This window comes from Mus caroli, chromosome 6 (assembly GCF_900094665.2).
Source record: "Mus caroli chromosome 6, CAROLI_EIJ_v1.1, whole genome shotgun sequence".
NCBI lineage: Eukaryota > Metazoa > Chordata > Mammalia > Rodentia > Muridae > Mus > Mus caroli.
In genome coordinates, this window is record NC_034575.1 from 98785950 (window position 1) to 98794683 (window position 8734).

Below are 8734 nucleotides of genomic sequence, written 5' to 3' on the forward strand. Positions count from 1 at the left end.
TAAACTACGGCTCATCCTTGCTTATTGTCGTTCAAAGTTCAACAAATTTTAAATCGAAGGATTCTTTTAAAAAGTGTGGACATACCGTCAAAATGGTAAAGCAAAGCTATCATTGACAAAGGGGGAAGGAAGGGAGGGGTAACACAGTTCAATATTGACATGTGTGAATAGAGCAAAGCACTGAGTGGATTCAAGCTCTTAAATAAACATTATATTCACTTTCACCTTAAATATATATCATATTCACTTTCTCTCATCTGCATGTATCTACATACTGCCATGAATTATAAACGGAATGTCCAAAATAATTCAATGAAGTCCAGTGGGAATGCAGTAAACTAACTACTTACTACTAAAGGTTTTGTATGGATCATTCTTGATAACCAGGACCAGATCAACCCAAGGCCTTGAGTTCTCTAGACAAATGCTCTACCATTGAGAGTTTCCCTTCCCTAAAGCTACCCAGATTTATCATCTACTTCCTTCCCATGTGATGCTCTTTCCTTGCTCTGTCTCCTTCCCTGTTCTACCAACCTTTCCTGTTATTCTTTTCCCATCCACCAGTTCAATGCATCATCCTCTGGAAAGAATCTAATGACTTGTGTGACTCTGAATAAATAACCTTGCCTTTCTCAAATCTAGGTGCTTCCAATAAAAATTTGTTTGATAATATTATCCTGTACCACATAAAATATATATGAAAATTCAACAATTATAGAAGGTTAAATAGTGCTTTGTATTTATGTGCCAATTGTTTGTTAAGCTGCTATAATTAAAATGGTCGTTTTGAGCCAGTATATGTGTCCATAAATAACTGTCTGAGAGATTGTGACAATAATCCGTTCCTCACCACCATTGGCATATGTAATGGGTAATCTTCATTGTCCATGTAGGAGATACTCTTTTCTTTTGTTAAATTTCATCTTTTATCATTAATTAATTTATTTATTCACTATACATCCCAATCACAGCCCCCTTCTCTCCTCTCCTGCCATTCCTACCCTCCTACCCTCTCTCCCATTCTTTCCTCCCCTTCTCCTCAGAGAAGGAGAGGACCCCAGGCCTGGGTACCAACCTGCCCTGTCATATCAAATATCATTAGAACCAAAGGCATCTTCTTTCACAGGGAACAAATAAGATAGCTAGTTAGGGGAAAGGGATTCAAAGACCAACAACAGAGTCTGAGTAAGAAATAGTCCACATACCAATTATTGGGGGACTCACATGAAAATCAACCTATGCATTTGCTATATATGTGTAAGTGGCCTAGGTACAGTCCATGAATGTTCTTTGGTTAGTAGTTCAGTCTCTGTGAGGCCTCACAGGCCTAGGTTAGTAGGCTCTGTTAGTCTTCTAGTCGTGTTCTTGATCCCTCTGTCTTCCTTAATTCTTCCTCCCTGAATTCCTCAAGACTTCCTGAGCTCTGTCTAATGTTTGGCTGTGGGTCTCTGAATTTGTTTCTATTGGCTGCTGGATGAAGACTCTCAGATAACAGTGGTGTTAGGTTCCTGTCTGCACATATAGAAGAGGACATCCATCTCTAGAACAAGCAGGAAACCTCTGACAGGGGAGGCTCCTGGGAAGAAAGGGAAGCAATCATAGCGGAGATCCAACGTCAGGATCCAGTACCTGACATTAATAGTGTCAGGTGCAGGATCTCTCCATGGGTTGAACCTTAAGTTTGTCCAGCCATTGGTTGGCTAATTTCCCAATCCATCTTTATCTTTCCACATTTTGTAGTCAAGACAAATTTGGGGTTGAAGGTTTTGTGGGTGTGTGAGTGTGCCTCTTCCTCGACTGGAAGTACGACCTGGCTACAGGAGGTGACCACTTCAGGCTCCATATCTCCGCTATGATTGCTTCCCTTTCTTCCCAGGAGCCTCCCCTGTCAGAGGTTTCCTGCTTGTTCTACGATTTCCTTTCTATTTCCCAGCCTTCTCATTTCTTACACAGTCAAGACAAATTTGGGGTTGAAGGTTTTGTGGGTGTGTGAGTGTGCCTCTTCCTCGACTGGAAGTACGACCTGGCTACAGGATGTGACCACTTCAGGCTCTATTTCCCAGCCTTCTCGTTTCTTACACAGTTCCCCCCATTACCTCCCCCACCCAGTTCCTTCTTTCCATTCACTTCCAATGTATTTTATTTCTCCTACGGAGTAAAATTCAAGCATCTTTCCTAGTTACTTAGCTTCTTTGCATCTGTGGATAGTACCATTGTTATCCTGTGCTTTATGGCTAATATCCACTTATAAGTCAGTACATACCATTCATGAAGACACACTTCTCAATATGTTTGTGGTATTGTTTCCTAAGGAAAAGGAGGACACACACTGCATGGACAGAACGTCATTCCAAGGGCTAGAGTCATAGAATGAATAGAGAGAGGAAAAGCAGAAAATACAGGCTTCATGGTTCAGCTTTCTTTCTTGACTAGAGAAGAAATGTGGCCAGCCAAGTCAGTATCTTGACTTCCTTACCATGATCAACTTAAACCCTTAACCATGATTCAGAAAGAAAGAAAGAAAGAAAGAAAGAAAGAAAGAAAGAAAGAAACAAAGAAAGAAACAAAGAAAGAAGAAAGAGAAAGAGAGAGAAGGAAAGAAAGAAGAAAGAAAGTAAGAAAGAGAAAGAAAAGAAGAAAAAATACTTTCTGCATTTTTCTTTGTCAGATATTTTGTCAAAACATAAACATGTCTAAGATGCCATATAAAGTCTATTATTAAGAGCAAAGAGCACTTGCCAAGTTTGGCTCCTAATATCTCCCAGACCTTTGAATTAAAAACTTGATCCCAGCCTGTGGCACTAGGAGACAGTAGAACCTTAAAGAGTTGGAACAGAGACTCTCCCTACTCCTCACATGTAGACATAGCCTCATGGATCATGTGCTGCCACCATGATGTGCTGCTCTAAGTCCATAGCACCAGCAGCAAATGACCAGGATCTACATCAAAACAATCCACCTGCCCTTATAAAAAGGTAATTTTAGTTTTGCTGTAACAGTGACTGGACACTCCTAACATATCCAGACTGGCTTTTGGAAAGCATTTTGTATATCAAATGGTACAACAAGACAGTCTAGAAAGGAAAAATAGGATTAAAAAAAAAACAAAAAACAAAAACAACAACAACAAAAAACCCTTGGGTTGTTACTCTGGATGTGTTTGCTTCCCTTCCAAGGTCTCCGTCGGGCATTAGGACGGTTTCCTAAGAAGGACATGGGAATAATAAAATCAGAATGTATACAGCCCTGATGGAAGCGTCACTGCTCTGGATTAAGCTGGGAATATGTTCTCTTTCATCCTCATATTTTATTTCCACTGAGTTGTAAAATCATTCCGGTCATTTGTGTCTCAATTTAAAGGGTCACAGTAGGTTCAGGGTAAGGTTACAAAAAAAAAAAAAAAAAGCAAATTGTGATATTCTGAAAAAGGTCGTTCTATCTTTTCATTTCTTTGGCTTTCTGTATATCCACAGTCCCTTTGCCTTTTATTCCTCTTTCAGCTGCAGCAAATGGATTTTGAATTCTCCATAGGAATTACAAGCCCATGAAAACCAAGCAATGAGGGTTGAGGTAAGAAAAGGCACAATACAGTAATTTCTTTTCTGCTCACAACCTAATTTATTTTATTCTATTTTCCCTAAGTAAATCTAGGCTGTGGGTACATTTTTCAGTGCTTATTTTCAAAATACATCCATTTTCATAAAATACAAACAGAAGTAAAGTCATAATTACTCCCCTTTCATTTGTGTCTTGAAATAACTTTGCTTAATCCAAAGCAAAAATATAAAAGGATAACATTGAAAAATAACTAATGAAGGGGTTCAGATTATGAAGGGGATATTATGCCAGTTCAAAGACATTTCATTTCTTCAGAAATTGCATAGCATTTACAATTTTTAGAAAGTGATATATTAAGTAAGTATCTATTTGCTGAATATAAAAGCAGGATGTTTAGCTGAGGAGTCAATGCAGAAAATGGGTCACTTTCATGGTAGCAGTTTTCTGCTGTCAACAGACAGACTGCTCTGGTTTGACCAGCAAATCAACTGATGTAGGCAATGTTTAGGATTGTTTAGGATGGAAGCTGATCTTATAAGAAAGAATACCCAAGATATAAGATACAATTTGCAAAACACGTGAAGCTCGGGAAGAACGAAGACCAAGGTGTGGATACTTTGCCCCTTCTTGGAATTGGGAGCAAGGCACCCATGGAAGGAGCNACAGAGACAGAGTTTGGAGCTGAGACGAAAGGATGGACCATCTAGAGGCTGCCATACCCGGAGATCCATCTCATAATCAGCCTCCAAACGCTGACACCATTGGATACACTAGCAAGATTTTGCTGAAAGGACCCTGATATAGCTGTCTCATGTGAGACTATGCCTGGGCCTAGCAAACACAGAAGTGGATGCTCACAGTCAGCTATTGGATGGGTCACACAGCCCCCAATGGAGGAGCCAGAGAAAGTACCCAAGGGGCTAAAGGGAACTTCAACCCTATAGGTGGAACAACAATATGAACTAACCAGTACCCCCCAAGAGCTCGTGTCTCTAGCTGCATATGTATCAGAAGATGACCTGGTCGACCATCAGTGGAAAGAGAGGCCCATTGGTTGTGCAGACTTTATATGCCTCAGTACAGCGGAACGCCAGGGCCAATAGGTGGGCGTGGGTGGGTGGGGGAGTGGGTGTGGGAGGGTCTGGGGGACTTTTGGGATAGCATTGGAAATGTAAATGAAATAAATACCCAATAATAAAAAAAGAAAGGGGGCTTTCTACATTGTATAAAAAATGTGAAAGAATTCATAATTGTGCAATTATGTGAGTGTGTACACAGATCTGATGATGTCTGAGTTACAATTTATTTGGAAATATTCTAGCTTAACTCAATAAACCCCCAAGTCATGTACCATTCAGCAAAATGGAAGCAACCAAATAAAACAAATTCCAAAATGACTTCCAACAAAAGAGCCTTTTATATTGTTTATTTTTGACATTCTAATTTAACGACTTCCTTTCCCTTCCTCCCTCCAAGCCCTCTGAGTTTTCCCAGGCCTGGCTTTCCTACAAATTCGTGGTCTGTCTTTTATTGTGATTGCATACATGTGTATATTTGTATATACATATATTCCTAAATAAAACCCTAATTATAATGCAAGTAAAATATTACTTGTATGTATGTTTTCAAGCCTAGCATACAAACTGGTTGTTCAAAGCCAAATAGTAAGCCCTGAAAAATACAGTCTTTTGAGCTTTATTTTGTATTAGACTCGTGGATTAGATGCATGCATTGGATTGGTTAAGTAAGGGTTTAGAGTATATGGATAAAGGGACTGTAATAAAACTGCTGCTACAGGTTGTCAGGTATGGTGCTTGCTTCTCATTTCTCTTAATGATCTTATGGAAAACAATGGAAGAAACTACTGACTTCTGGGCCCACCTCATGTTACACCTCAGTTTGCTGTATCAGAGAAAGCAAGGGAGAAATGGTTTGCTCTGGTGCTGTTCAGAGTTGGATTATACATGAAAGTGTGGTCACTTTCTCTAGTGAAGGGGTCTGCAACCCTATAGGTGGAACAACAGTATGAACTAACCAGTATCCCCAGAGCTCGTGACTCTAGCTGCATAGGTAGCTGTAGATGGCCTAGTCGGCCATCATTGGGAAGAGAGGCCCCTTGATCTTGCAAACTTTATATTCCCCAGTACAGGGGAAACAATAGGGCCAAGAAGTGGGAGTGGATGGGTAGGGGAGCGGGGCGGGGGGGGTGGTATAGGGGACTTTCGGGATAGCATTTGAAATGTAAATGAAGTAAATACCTAATAAAAAATTGGAGGAAAAAAAAAAGAAGAAAGTGTGTTCACTTTTAATATCTTTTGAGTTGTGTCATTTTGCTGAGCCATGACCATAAGGTGTCTTGTTCTAGGGAAGAAGACTATAAGGGATCCTCAACCTTGACTTCAGGCTGAAATCAATAAGTGAACTCTGTAAATTTGCATGCCAGGAATGCACTACTTGAACACTCAGGTCCTTCAGTGTGCCAAAGTTTGTAATCATCAATACATTATTCTAGTGTGGACATATGGGTGGAAAATACTCACATAGAAATAAAAGTAGAATTGAGTTGGAATTTTGATGGGGATTGCATTGAATCTGTAGATTGCTTTTGGCAAGATGGCCATTTTTATTATATTAATCTTGCCAATTCATGAGCATGGGAGAACTTTCCATCTTGGAGAACTTTTTGATTTCTTTCTTCAGAGATTTGAAGTTCTTGTCATACAGATGTTTCACTTGCTTGGTTAGAGTCACACCAAGGTATTTTATATTATTTGTGACTATTGGGAAGGGTGTCATTTCCTAATTTCTTTCTCAGCCTGTTTGTTCTTTGAGTATAGGAAAACTACTGATTTGTTTGAGTTAATTTTATATCTAGCCACTTTGCTGAAGTTGTGTATCAGGTTTAGAAATTCTCGGGTTGAATTTTTGGAGTCACTTAAGTATGCTATCATATAATTAGCAAATTGTGACTTCTTCCTTTCCAATTTATATACCTTTGATCTCCTTTTGTTGTCTAATTGCTCAGGCTAGGACTTCAAGTACTATATTGAATAGGTGGAGAGAGTGGGCAGCCTTGTATAGGCCCTGATTTTAGTGGGATTGCTTGCTCTATAGCTATGAGGAAATCCCTTTGTAACATGACTCACCACTCCTAGAGAAACAGAATTCTGTGGAACTGAAATAACTTAGTTGAAATCCTGTCCTTTTTGTCTATGAACATCTTTCTGTAAACTTAAATAATTTCTAGATGATGGTAAATCTAATGCAATAGAAATACCATATAAACTATAATACTCTTACTATTTATTTTAGGTGATAATTAGCTGCTAAAATATGTTCATGTTCAATATAAATACAATATATTTTCAAGTATTGTCTGTCTGCCTTTGGTTAAATCTGAAGAAGTGACATGCAGAGATCTCTAGGATGCCTGAATTACTTAAAGTGTACATGTAGATCAAATGTTTCTGTAATGCAGCTATAAGAGGTACTATTTTCCTTGATGCCCCAACAAGCCATCAGTCCTGACAAAATTCAGAAAGAATGAATTTAGCATATAGGTATGAGACTAAAACAGAACCACCACAGAGTTTAGCTCAAAACAAAACCTGCTGCCTGTGTAGTTTCCTACATTGTGTACAGCAAGAAATTTTACTTACAACTTACCAAAACAGGCATTGTTTTCCCTAAGCAAGATTCGCACTGGGCCTTTCCGGGAGAGTTCGTAGCTAACCAATAGAAATTTGGGAAGTAGCATTAGATGTGTCTTTACCTCAGACCCATTCTGGCAGGAAGAAACTGTCCTATTCTTTCAACAACCAGAAACGATACGTTGAGTAGGCATTTCTCATAAGGGCAATGTCATAATTAAAGAACAAATGGAGGTTAATGTAGGTAGCAAAGAAGAGCAGTAAGCATATCCATTAATCAAGATCCTGTTTACACATCTGTTAGGGAGGGAGATTTTCTCATTAACTTAAAGTGAGATCCAGTGTTTGATAACAGCTGTCGTTTTGTGACAATGTTGATTCCACCTGGCTCTGCTTCCCATCTAAGAATTATAAATTGTGCACTTCAGAAATTAATCTCCACTTGGTAATTAAAAGATTAATATTCTCAGTGTAAAAATTCTACAGAGTAAAGTACAACTCAAGTGACTCACGATGTCTCTATTATGATTTTGAGTGATTTTCTTTTATGCCTGTGCATATGCGTACATCTCTGTATGGATGTGAATATGTATTTGTAAAAGTCATTAAAATCTCAGTCGTTTCATATTTATAGCTCTCAATCCTGGTTTTATTGTTACGTTGTTTCATAGCTGTTTCTTCATCTTATATATTGTTTATATGGATGATTTGAAATGCCCATCTAGCGTCTTAGTTTTTGACTATTCTTTGCTACATGTAACCAAATTATTTCAATCAAATACTGACTCATGTAATCTTTCTGTTCATCACATCCAAGGAAACAAACCTGGACCATCCCCAAGCTCTTTTTGTGCAGTACCAAAGAGATAGACAATTTAAAGATTTCAGAGACTTTACAGCTTTTTATTCATGCTGTTAAATTGCACTCTAGGAAATTTGTACCAATTTATGCTCAAGGTGTACATGAGAATTCTATTCTGCTCCACTATATAAGCTAGAAATATATTAACTATTTGTCATTTTCTTCAAAATCTAGTGCCAAGAACAATTACACAGACTTTACAGATCTTAATTTTACCATTTATAAAATAAATATGAAAATACAGTCTTGACTATAAAACTGTTGTATCAAATTTATTCATATGCACCAAGCATTTAGAACTTAGCTACCAACACAGTGAATGTTCAGTAATATTAGCTCAAATTCTTTTTTTGTCTTTATTCTTTTTTTTAAAAAAATTATGGTTATTTTGTTTATTTACATTTCAAATATTATCCCCCTTCTCAATAACTCCAATAACTACCATCAGACCATCACTTGCCTCCACAAGGGTGCTCCCTGACCCACCCACTCTGCCCCCCCCCCACCTTTGTAGCATTCCCCTCCACTTGGGCATTAAGCCATCAAAGGACCAAGCTTTGAGGCCAAACAAGGCCATCCTCTGCTACATATATAGCTGGAGCTATGGATTTCTCCATGTGAATTTTTTGGTTGGTTTAGTCCCTAGGAGCTCTGGGGGGGGGGG